Genomic DNA, 12934 nt, shown 5'->3' with positions numbered 1-12934 from the left:
ATGTTCAGACGATTAGCGATTATTTTCGGGCGAATGAAAGGTGAAAAAGTACCATAATAATATATTGATTTCCGAATACTCAACTTTGAATGGCTCTAAGTTACTGAAAATAAATTATGAAAAAAATATTCAAATTTACTTACTTATTTTTTAAACAAAATTAGTATTCTACCATAAAAGATGACCTTTTAACCAAATAGTTGAATTTTCAGCAAAATAAAAAATTTCGAAAAATAATTACATTTTCAACCGAAAAACATAATTCTCAACAAAAAACTGTTTTAGTTGATATTTTAACCGAACAAAGATGAAATTTCATTTAAAAAAATTAATTTTATCCCCAAAAAACGAACTTTTAATAAATAAAGATTTTTCAGTACAAAAATTAAATTTTTAACCAGAAAATATGAATTTTCAGCGATAAAAAAATAATTTGCAACAAAATAGTTCTTTTTTTACCCACGCAGTTAAATTTTTAATTATAAAAAAGATCAATTTTCAACAAAAGAATCAGACTTTCAATTGAAGACATGAATTTTCTACTAAAAATATTAAACTTCGACAAAAAGTTATATCTCAACAAAGAGAGTCAAACAAAATAGTTGAATCTTCAAGCAAAGAAGATTAATTTTCAACCAAACAGAAACATTTTTTAATTTAAAAGACAAATTTAAAAAAAATTTATTAGAATTTGTATAGAAAAAAAAATTAAGTTTGACTTTTCAACATTAAAAGATGAGTTAAACAAGAAGTCAATTTCCTATGAAGAGACTCAAATTTGCAACCAGATTCGATTGGGTTAAAATTTTCCAGAAAACTTCTTTGTACTGCTGTTAACAACTTTCTCGCTGAAAGTTTTTTTTTGCTCAAAATGCGCTCGATAAAATGAAATGCTGGAAATTAGATAAGTCCGATTAGCGGCACGCATCAACAAAAAAATTACAATTTAAAAAAATAAATGTTTAAATTACTTTTAGTATATCATTCGAAGGACATTTCGAACTACACTCCCTGAATATTTTATTAAAAAATCCTAAAAACTGACTGACTGAGCAGGAGCTGAAGTGAAAAACGAATTAAAACTGATTTATACAAAAAAAACAGTTTTTGGCTTTAATTAGAAAACTAAAAAAGCTACAAATTTTGCCTAGGTGAAAAAATATGCGCAATGAAATTCTACATCTAGATATAGTTTAAAAAAAGTAAAATTCGAAAATATTGTTTAAAAGCCTCTAGGTGTCTTTCCACTTCCGGCGAAATTTGTTTATGTGTCCTTATTCGAACCGGCAGGACAATTTTTAACAAACCATTTGAGTTTTCGACTAAAAAGGATGATTTTTTAACAGAATTGTTAAATTTTCAACCAACCAGTTTCAGTTTTAGATGAAACTTCTACTGAAATACGAATTATTAGATGAAACTTCTACTGAAATATGAATTTTACACAAGTAAATTTTGTAAAAAATAGTTGAATTTTCAACTAAACAGTTGAATTTTCAACCATAAAGAATGACTTTTTAACAATATTGTTGAATTTTTAACAAGAAAATTGCATTATTATCTAAGAAAGATGCAGCTTCTACTAGAATATAAAAGTTTTTTTCTATGTTTTTTTTTATTAAAAAAAATTAATAAAAAAATTTTCAAACAAATAGTTGAATAGTCAACCAAAAAGGATTACTTTTTAACAAGATTGATGAATTTTAAATCAAACAGTTGCATTTTTATCTAAGGAAGATGGAGTTCACTTATCTAACACCAAAATATTAATTTCAAACAAGTGAATTTTCTACGAAGTAGTTTATTTAAAAAAAAAACGGTTCGATATTTGTTCCTGGCCATTGATAATTGAAGATCAATTTCTGTAGAATTAGTTTAAATTATTGTTTCATTTACGAATTTCAAAAATTTAGTACACGAATGAAGAACCCCCCCCCCCCTTCCGTACCAGAATATCATAATCCCTTCCACCTATGGCCGTAGGAAACAAAGGACTAGGTATGCCATTGCGGCGGTGATGTAATGAGGGGGGGGGGGGGAGGTCCGTCACCTTTTGATGTCCCGCGACAAATATGGCAGCGCCCACATGTTTATATTTTCATGCACAGTTTGTCGGCAAAAATACTCGTGCGCATAATCGAATGGCACATCGTAAGATGGCGGCTCTCTCCACTCATGGCATTCTCCCCCCTCCCGTGGATTCAACCCCGCTTAACCAAGTTTGGATGGAATGCCTAGTCCCGTGTTTCCTATGTCCATGCTTCCACCCCATTCAACTGTTACGTAATTTAAGTACGGTCCCTTAGGCACTGTAAACAGCCTGAGTATAAGAGGTCATATTGCACGCGTAGCAGTAGCGCCAGCAAAGTGCCCCACTGAGAATGCGGTTGCCTCGATTATAAAAAGGCTTTTGTATTTTTCTAAGAAAAAAATAATTTGTTAAGCATTCAAGTTCAACTTTTTGTTTATTTACAATACATACAATACTGTCAGGAGCCAAAAATGTATAAGTTGCTTCAAGAATAATATCTGTACGTGCATTAGTTTTAGAGAATACACCCCCCTGCGTTTTTATTAATGACTTATTAACAAATGATTCTTTTTGCCTCTAATTTTCCCCATAGTGCACAAAAAGGATCAAAGACACCATATATTTTTCAGAATTTTCATAATTTATTTTCAGGGAGTTAGAGCCATTCGAAGTTGAGTATTCGGAAATGATCACATGATTATGGTACTTTTTCACATTTCATTCGCCAGGAAATAATCCCTAATCATCTGAACATTTTGAAACTGTATCAGTATTGGCAAAACCATAAGGAACACCACGTTTGTAGTGTTCCTTATGGTTATTAATTACTGTACGGCATTTACATATTTTGCACTGTAATATTTAATAATAAATTAAAATATCAATGCCATTCATTTGAGATGGAACGTAATTTATTATATATCAAAAAAGTGAAAACCATTATATTGGCGGGAATTTATCCAGCTTGGACATGTCTGGTCTAAATCAACATATCCTTATGTTTTTGGGGTCGCTGAATCCGAATCCGGGGCAAAAATAACTCAGTTGGCTCATATTTTCTCGAAAAATGCAAAAATAGAGGTAAACTGGACGAAAACAGCGGTTTTTCGTGAATATTTTTGCAAAAAGAATATATCTTCATCCCCGGTGGACTTATCCAGCACATACTTAAGTTTTTGGGGTCACTGATTCTGAATCCGGTGTTCGAATAACCCAGTTGGCTCATATTTGATCGAAAAACGCAAAATTAGACATAAGATCGACGAAAACCTTCAAACCTTTACCTTCCTCGAATGGGATTGTCGTTCACTGTAGATTCCCTTTGCGTCTCACGTTTCGGAGTTTTTAATTTGCGTTAGTCTCCTTGCATGGCAATAGTAGTATTTTTTGTAAATAAGTTTTATTTACTTTTAACGTTACCCAGGAAGAACGACGTGGACTTAGTAAAATCTGTTCCATTTGGGGTGCTTTATTACCGTGAGTCCAGTTGTCTCTCACGCTTATAGGGTTCTTTTATTTTTCTTTATATCGCTTGTATCGAACACTTCTGTCCTCAAAAGACCTACGTAGTGTGTTTCGCTTTCGTTTGGTACCTTGATCGACTTGATCTCGTTTTAAACTCCAACAGTAGTCTGCCATCATGCTGATACAAAAACACCTTGTTACTTGTGCTTATGGGACAGTCGAGATCGCGTTCATTAAAAAAAAAAAGACGACCAAAAAGAACATCGTTTGAGCAAGGACAAAAAATATAATTGAAGATCCTCTAGTTGACCCAAAAGAAGTTTTGATTCCACCCCTTCATATAAAGCTGGGTTTTATGAAACAGTTTGTCAAAGCGCTTGACAAGGATGGGGATTGCTATGCGTATTTGGAAAATCAATTTCCACAACTTTCCGAAGCAAAATTAAAAGAGGGGTTCTTCGATGGATCGCAGGTAAGAAAAATGTTGCAGGATCCAGAATTCATTACAAAAATGTCTGGCACTGAAAAAGATGCCTGGCTTAGTTTTAAAAAGGTTGTAAAAAATTTTTTAGGTAATAAGAAAAGTCCAGGCTATCAAAATGTGGTTTCAGAAATGGTAACAAACTTTGGTAAACTAGGCTGCCTTATGAATTTGAAGCTACATTTTCTTCATTCGCATATAAATAAGTTTCCAGACAACCTGGGAGACTTTAGTGAAGAGCAAGGCGAACGTTTCCACCAGGATATAAAAGAGATGGAGATGCGATATCAGGGATGTTGGGATATCAACATGATGGCTAACTACTGTTGGAGTTTAAAACGAGATCAAGTCAATAAAGGTATCAAACGAAAGCGAAACCCACTATGTAGGTCTTTTGAGGACAAAAGGGTTCGATAAAAGCGATATAAATAAAAATAAAAGAACCTTATAAGCGTGAGAGGCAAGGGGACTTACGGTAATAAAGCACCCCAAAGGGAACAGAATTTACTATGTCCACGTCGTTGTTCCTGGGTAACGCTAAAAGTAAATGAAACTTATTTTTTAAAAATCCTACTAATGCCATGCAAGGAGACTAACGCAAATTAAAAGCTCCGAAACGTGAGACGCAAAGGGAATCTACAGTGAGGGACAATCCCAGTCGAGGAAGGTAAAGGTTTTCGTCGATCTTATTTATAATTTTGCGTTTTTCGATCAAATATGAGCCAACTGGGTTATTTGAACCCCAGATTCAGAATCAGTGACCCCAAAAACATAAATATATGCTGGATAAGTCAACCGAGAATGAAGATATGTATATTTTTTTTTTTTGCAAAAATATGCACGAAAAACCGCTGTTTTCGTCGATTTTACCTCTATTTTTCATTTTTCACCGGACATGAAAATTTTTTTTGTTGCAAAAGTATACACGAAAAATCGCTGTTTTTGTCGATTTTACGTCTATTTTCTCGGTTTTTCAGAAAAATACGAGCCAACTTGGTTATTTGGACACCGAATTCGAATTCAACGATCCCAAAAACATATAGATATGCTAGTGTAGTCTGTCGGACAGACCACTTTTTTTGTGTACCGGTGTTATCGACGGGCGCTTTTAGACTTTACAGCAGAAGTTTGACTTCTAGTTTTCTCTGTCGGTAATCATGCAATCTGTTTTACCCACAGGCCCGTGGAAGTGCAAAGTTGTCTACTTGCTGAGATAGTGCTGCTTTGATACAGCTGATACGTATGTCAGACTAAATTTGTTTATTTGCATTTCAAGTGCAAACATTAGTTTTTGCATTATTTGTGCATAATCTTCGTGAGCGATTTTTATTGTTTTATCCTACTTTGATAAATATAAACCTCATAACTAGCCCATTGACAAATTTGAAAATTGTATCCAGTGGTTTACAGCACGGTGGATATTGCTCCAAAATAGTAATTAAAAAAAAAAACTTTTTTCAAAATTCGAATTATTTAGGACTAGAGACAACATTTCTGCGTGCCAAATTTTTAACACGATATCTGATTTCGTGTGGACGTAAGTTGGGAATAAAACTTGCACTTGTATTTTCTTCATTTTTTTCAAAACTTGCACTGGAACAAAGCAGAGACATAGACTTTATAACCTTCTCTTTCATTTCCCAAATTTTCAGAGCGATACCTCATTTCGTTTAGACGTAAGTTGGGAAAGAAAAATTGAGGACCAGGTTTGGTCACGTGACCCCCTCGTGACATGTCCTTAAAGTCGCTTTTTTCGCAGACAGTTATTTACCCCAGACCCATATGTTCCATAAAAAATTTACGACATGTCGAAAAATGTCATCTATTTATAAAATACTTTCAAAATCACTACATTTTATGTTGCTTCAAATGACCAACCCCTATACTAATTAGGGGTAAGAGTAAAAACCCTTGGTTTCTCAACCTCTGAAGTTGAAAATACATACGGCTTTGCTGAATAATGGAACTGCATAAGTATACAAAGCGAATTACACAAATGCCGTACAGTAATAAATTACCCGTATTGTTTCAAAAATTGTGGCAGAATTAAAAAATGTTCTTAAACTCCGGAACGACTACTTTGGCACGGCACTAGGTTTTTTGTCATTTTTTCTAAAGGATCTATCACTGGGAAGAAAGCCGTACAAAACTAAATGGCCGTAATTCACCACATACACGTGTAAAATTCAATTTCACCTGTGCTCACCTATAACGCTCAAAACTGACGGCATAGTGCTTAAAGTTACTTTTTGATATAGGAGCATCCGTCTGAACATAAGTCTTGCTGGGTCATATGACCACCTAATTTTTTCCATGGGCTTGTAGCCTAGGTATATTATTTATTGTATTTGTCTCGTAAATCTCGTAGCAAATACCAAAGTTAAAAAACTATAAATTTGAATAAATCTTCAAGCAGTTTGAGGTTTTACTTAGAGCGACCCTGCATAATTACATATATAATCTTATGCAATGATCCATAATTATTATCGAAAAAATCAAACGACACTTTGCGAAAGTTTTCTGTCCTTTCTTTCAGTCGAATAACTAATCCTTCCATGGAATTCCATTATATTAGGTATTTCTTCCCAGCCCAGGCATAATTATTATTTTCAATTACTATAACTCATTTTACAGAATTATTAATAATTATATTATATTTCAAAAATCAGTTTATGTACTTGTCAACACTGGTTTTGCAAATCGGCCATCTTGAAAACGTAACTCAAAGAAGTTTTCTACTGTTTTTGACGTATATTACGCCAAAAACGTATTAAAAGTAGAAAATAGTCGAGTTACGCGTAACTGGCCAACCCTGGTGACAGCGCAAATAGCACTGCGCATGTGCACATCGAAAGTATCGTCGCTGAATCGAAATCCGAGATCCAAAAAACTCCAGTACGGCACGGTTCTGACATAACCTCCAAAAACCAAATAATTTTTTTTAGTCCGGTGGCCAGACCATGTTTATTATGTTTTTGGAGTCGCTGAATCCGATTTCGAAGACCAAAAAAACATCAGACCGTCAAAGTTCTGGCATAACCTCCTAAAATAGTACATTGTGTATAAAGGGCTTTTTTGTCCTACGTTAGGGCTTCAACATGAACTTCAAAATATCTTGTAATTGAAGCTATTCAACGTTTCAACGTTTTGACTTGAGCCTATAGCAGGGGCCTCCAAAGGCAGATCCTGTATATACTAGCGATCCCAGGCCAATAGGTCGTATCTACTCAGTTTTGACCCTGAACTGTCAAAACCTTTTACCTTATTTTTAGCCGCTGGGAGCCCTTAAACTCAAGACCCTTATTTCTATTCGAAACTTCACGTTCAAATTGAGTATTATAAAATAAAATAATCAATTTGAGTTTTCGTTACTTTAATATTGTTAAATAAAATATTCAATGCAATTGTAATTTTTTATACTCACAATTTAAATTCCCTAAAAATTGTTTTGTTTATAAACAATTCAAAATTTAATTTTTAAATTAAATTAAAAAGTGGCAAGAAAGTAACGCGTCCTTGAGTTTCTATTACCTAATAATAAAAACATAATCAGTTTTAAAATCCATAATAACAGATTTTTCAACACTAAAAGTTTTAAAAATCGTTAGATGGGCTTAAATAATTGATTATATTATTATATCTAAAAGATACAAAAAATAACTAAATTACATTTTTTACGATCAGTTAATACCAATGCAAAGAATTTTTCCCCTTCAGTTGCGATAGCGTTTTTCAAAACTTTTCTATTAAAAATAAAAAATTACTTTTTATTTTTAAAGTGTTTTCGAATGAAAAGGTGTTTTCGAAAATTTGAAATTCTACAATTTAAGCAGCTTTGAATTTGAAACATTCAATATACTTTTAAGTAGTATCGAATTAAAAATTATTTTTATTTAAAAGCGCTAATGCAATTTCAATTCCTTTGAATTTTAAATCATCAATTTTTAAAGTTTCTAATTTTCTCTTTTTTCGAACTTTTATGCTGAAATAATTTTATTTACATATTCTCGATTTGAAAAAAAACTCTTAAATTCTGAACGCCTTGAAATTATTTTTGACCACTTATTTTTATTACTATTAGTATTTTTAAAAATTATTTAGTATTAATAATGTCGAAAACATTCATTTGTAAACAATTATCGGCAATTTCTTAGTTTAAATATTTTAAATAGAATACTTTTTTTTTCAAGCTCTGTCCAGTTATACCAGAAAAAAAGGTTTCTCTGGGGCCTTCCAACTGGGATTTCTTTTCGAAGGGGTCATAAATTTCCTCTCAGTTTTCCGTCGAAAAAAAATTGGTAGATCTTGAACAAGTCCGAGCGATCTTAAGTCACGCTGCACCTTTGGACTGTGGAAACGCCTGGCCTATATTAAACAAAAATCAGTTTGTCCAGAGACGGAATCAGGGTAGTAATCCAAGGACCTAGCCGGATCACAGGCTCACTCCGTTGCCCGCCGTCACCGCAAGGTGCCTTGGATGCAGACACACGTAAGTCGAATGAATAAATTTCACGAGTTTACTTGAAAATTAAAACCCTGACGTGCTAGAATTTTTTATGAGATTTTTTGTACCTCGGATTCGGCGATCCCAAAAAACATGTAGTAAACATGGTCTGACCTCCAGACCCGGAAAATATTTAATTGATTTACGGACCTGGGTATTAAAATTAATTTTTCATCAAAAAATTATATTTACTTATGAATATTCTCTTTTTACTTACATTTAATTAATATTTATATACTAAATGAATCTGAAAGTTTTGCCCGTTTTGACGTATCTCTTTCTCTTTGCAAGATACATTATACTTATTCTAATTTTTTAGAAAAATTTTTAAGTATCTCAAATCTTTGAAACCTACATATTCTGAGCTCTCAACTCTTAAAATGTATTTACAGTAGAAGGTATTTTCAATTTAACCATCAGCGAGTTTCACTTCGTTAAGGGCATGTGATACTTACAGTTTCCCCGGTTTTCTTCCCACAAAAATGAAAATTTAAAAAATCTGAATTCGGAGATGCTATAAAATATAATAACGGAGTCCCCGGACTCTTTTTTGAGGGATGGTAACATTAAAAAAATTATTGTGCTAAATAAAATATTTATGCATATGCATTATTTTGAGGTTACGTCGGTTTTCATATCTGCCTTTCCGATAATCTGGAAATTATTTATGAAATAAACTTTTTTGATTGCCTGCAAACAAGGTTCGTTCCGAGAGATTAGTTACTATGTTTATTTGTAAGTCCAAAGTTTTCGTCCAAAAATATTGTGTAGTTTGGAATTAACGCTCGGGTGAATTGTTACACACATAACCTCGAAATATACACACATGTTGTTAGCAATATCAAACATTTCTTGATAAAAAAAAAAAAAACACAAAAGAAGAGTGCGAGGATGTCCGTTAGCATGTTCGCTATCATTTTCCAGATTTTGAATGCAAAATATTTATTATTCTAGAAAAAAATCCGGGGGAACCAAAACTTTATTTATGTAATAACTTCGTAATTAATAATAATCATTTTATTATTTCATTAAATAGTAATTAAAAAATCAAAAATATTTTTTCAAAAACACTTATATGAAGAAAACTAGCTTTCACAAGGATATTAGCAAAATAGGGCAAAAATGAACTAATTCCCATGCATTTGGTACGTTGTTTTCCCCTCAGCAAACTACGACGTGAAGTTAGCTGATGATTGCAGTGAAAAAACATACTAATCAGAAAAAATTGATTATGAATCCATTTCAGTTAGCCTACCTGTGGTTCTAGCCAATGAACTACCTGATACGATGTAAATTAGCATTTCTTCAGAAACGGACTCGTCAGGAAGTTCAGAAATCATCAGAACTTTTCTGACCATTATTCTGTTAAGATTCCTGACTTTTTTAAATAGGGGATGTCCAATTAGGTATTTTCACTTCAATCAACAGCTAACTTCACTTCGTAGATTGCTGAGGGAAAAACAAGATACCAAATGGATGGGACTCGGCTCATTTTTGCCCTACTTTGCTAATATCTTTGTAAAAGCTAATTTTGTGCTATATAAATGTATTTGAAAAATAGTTTTTATTTTCTAATTACTATTTAATGAAATAATAATAATGATTATTAATTATAAATATATTACAGAAATAAAGTTTTGTTCCATGCACTTGATCCACTATTTTCCCATCAACTTTTAACAAACCGAAGTTAGCTGATGGTTGAAGTGAAAATACCTAATAAGTGATCAAACAAAAACATCGATATCAAAAATTAAAAAAAAACACCGATGTATCGAAAACAACAATGTTCAATCATCGATGTCAAAAAAATTGACCTTGAAGTCTCATTAATATTCCACTATTCCTTTGTGCCTACCACAATAGGAAGAGAAACTCCAAGAACATTGTATGACTTTTAGCGACCTTCGCGGATACAGAAAAATTATATTCAAGCTTCCTGGAACTTCTTTCCTTGAATATTATTTAAGCTTTGGTGTAGTAACACGATGCTGGTAGTTCTCTGCTGGCACTGTTGGAGTATTAGAGAAATTGAAAATAGAGAAGAGATAGTGTGCAGGCGACGGATATTCCTGCAAATTCCCGTAGTGCTTATTGCCGGCATCGTATAAGCAACGCTCGATATTCCACAAGATTTCTAACCTCACGATTACGATCTATCACTTATTGCTAGGCAGCCGTTTAAATAAAATGTGATATGTCTTACAGAGGAACTACAAGCGGAATCTCAAACTTTTGAACTATCTATTCTGTAAAATTTCAGATTGCCATATACTCTTCCTTCTCCGTGTCAACACTGTTAGAAACGTAGAAGGAAGATAGGTATAGACCATGATCTAATAAATACATGGTCTAGTCACGCGCAAGTAAAAAAAACCGCACCAATAAGGACCCACCGCTTAATTTCTCCATGTTGGATAAGTAAGGCGGCAAACATAAGGGATTTGAAAATGTAAAATGTAAGAATAAAAATTTCTTGTACTTTTGAGGTGTAGAAATATTTGAATCCCAATCAAATGTATTATAATAATGTTGAAGATCACTAAAGGAAAATATGGATTAACTATTATTTTAGGTTATGTGTTACATAACCTCTTTCTGCGGACAAAAAGTGACATATTTGTGTCAAATAAAATGAAATTGAATTCAAGTGGGAATCATGGAAAACGATCGGGAATTTTATAGAACTGAGGAAAACCGAGAAATGACAGTGAATTTATTTTTTGACCGGGAATTATACAAAATTCTTAGAATAAAAATTTTATCCAACTTCGATTTCAACGGTTTCTAAATAATCTCCTAAATTAAGATATTTATAAATTCTTATAACATTTAGTTTAGAATGCTTCATTCGAAAATCTTTCACTTGAAAAATTTTCCATTTTAGACTTTTAATTTTTCAGCATATATTTTTATTTAAATAATTTTTAAATGCTGTTTTAAAGGTTAAAAAATTAAAAATTAGAAGTTTTTTAAATCGAAGATCTTTTTATAAACAGCAGGGTGGCCGCCGGACCTGGAAACCGAGAATTTTACGAATTTTTAGAAGAAAAATCTGTTCACGTTCGATTTTAACAGTTTTTAATATAATTAAAGTACAGTTTTGAGGATCTGAACAATTAAAAATTAAAAGCATTTGATGTTGAAAATTTTTGATGAAAAACAGTTTTATTTCATCAAATGTAAATATAAATAAATAAATTATTTTGAAAATTGATCTGTACCCCAAGAGTAGAAATCTGAACAATAATTGATTGGACCAAACAATTCTAGATCCATTCAAAATTTGAGAATTCCCAGATTGCAACTGTTTCAATCCGAAAGTCTTGCTAAGAATTGAACTCAATATATAATTGATTCCGATAATTTTATTTTTATATACAAATTTTCATGACTTGTCAATGATATATTTGTCATTCAGAGTTTCAGGTATTCCTTTATATATATTTTTTTATATTAAAATAATAAATAAATACGTTTATTAATTCGTTCAGCTAATAAAAAATGTAAACGTGCGTTTTACTATTTTCAATTTGAAAATAAATCCATAATAATACAGTTATAATTAAAGGTTTTTATTGAATTTAAAATATTGTGAGTCTAAATTATTTCATTGTTATCCCATTTAATTTGAAATTTCTTAATGTAGAAAAAGAACAAGTATTTAATATTTAGCAATATTTCACTGTTCATTTAAGACGAGTAAATTGAAACCTAATATATAAAAGAAAACAATTTGAAACTGAATTTTTTCACATAGAAAGCTTTGAATCTTTAGATTTTCGAAGAACTTTTGATCTTTTAGCGTTACAATTTTAACTGTTCTATTTAAAAAGTGTTTAATTTCTAAGTGAAATTTTTTAATTTGCACGCATAAATAAGAATTGAACACTTATTTCTTGTAAAAAAAATTTGAGTAATTTTAAAAGATATGAAGAAGTTGTAAAAAGATTCAAAATTAATTAAAAACTTGAAATTATTTCAAGTAATTTAAACGAAGTGTGTTAACATTTTTTCAGAACTTCTTAAATATATTTTAACATTAATCGGAATTTTCCTAAAATTTTTAAAAATTCAGCAAATTAAATAAAATCGTTAAAATCTTCCATGTTCTTTTTTGATCATTTTTTAAATCTCTTCAAATCTTCTTAAATGCAAATTTCAGGAAAATTTCAAATTTGCAGGATTTTTTTAAAGTTAAAAAAATTCAATAATTTATTTTAAAATATATTTAAAAGTTCTGACAAGAAATTCAAAAATGATTTTGAATTTGGAAAAATTTAAACCCACTTCTAGATTTTTCAAGATTTTGTAATAAAATTTTAAAGCATTTGAAGGATGCCTAGACTATTTAAAATAAAAATAATTCAACTTCTAATTTAAGAAACGTTAAGTTAAAAAAATTATTTTTCAAGTTTATTGTGTCTAGCTTAAAATTATTTAAAATAACATA

General features: G+C 31.3%; 1 protein-coding gene across 1 annotated transcript in view; it reads right to left on the bottom strand.

Moving 5' to 3' along the window:
• Nucleotides 1–10775, bottom strand: part of LOC117172999 (ankyrin-1-like) — a 42260-nt gene extending 31485 nt beyond the window's left edge. The window contains exon 1 of the mRNA XM_033361344.1: nt 10688–10775. The gene's annotated coding sequence lies outside the window, so the exon portion shown is untranslated. The remainder of the gene's footprint in view (nt 1–10687) is intronic.
• Nucleotides 10776–12934: the final 2159 nt, after the last annotated feature.

This window comes from Belonocnema kinseyi, chromosome 1, assembly GCF_010883055.1.
Source record: "Belonocnema kinseyi isolate 2016_QV_RU_SX_M_011 chromosome 1, B_treatae_v1, whole genome shotgun sequence".
Taxonomy (NCBI): domain Eukaryota; kingdom Metazoa; phylum Arthropoda; class Insecta; order Hymenoptera; family Cynipidae; genus Belonocnema; species Belonocnema kinseyi.
The sequence above is the reverse complement of the archived record's forward strand: the minus strand, read 5'-3'. Positions and strand labels throughout refer to the sequence as shown.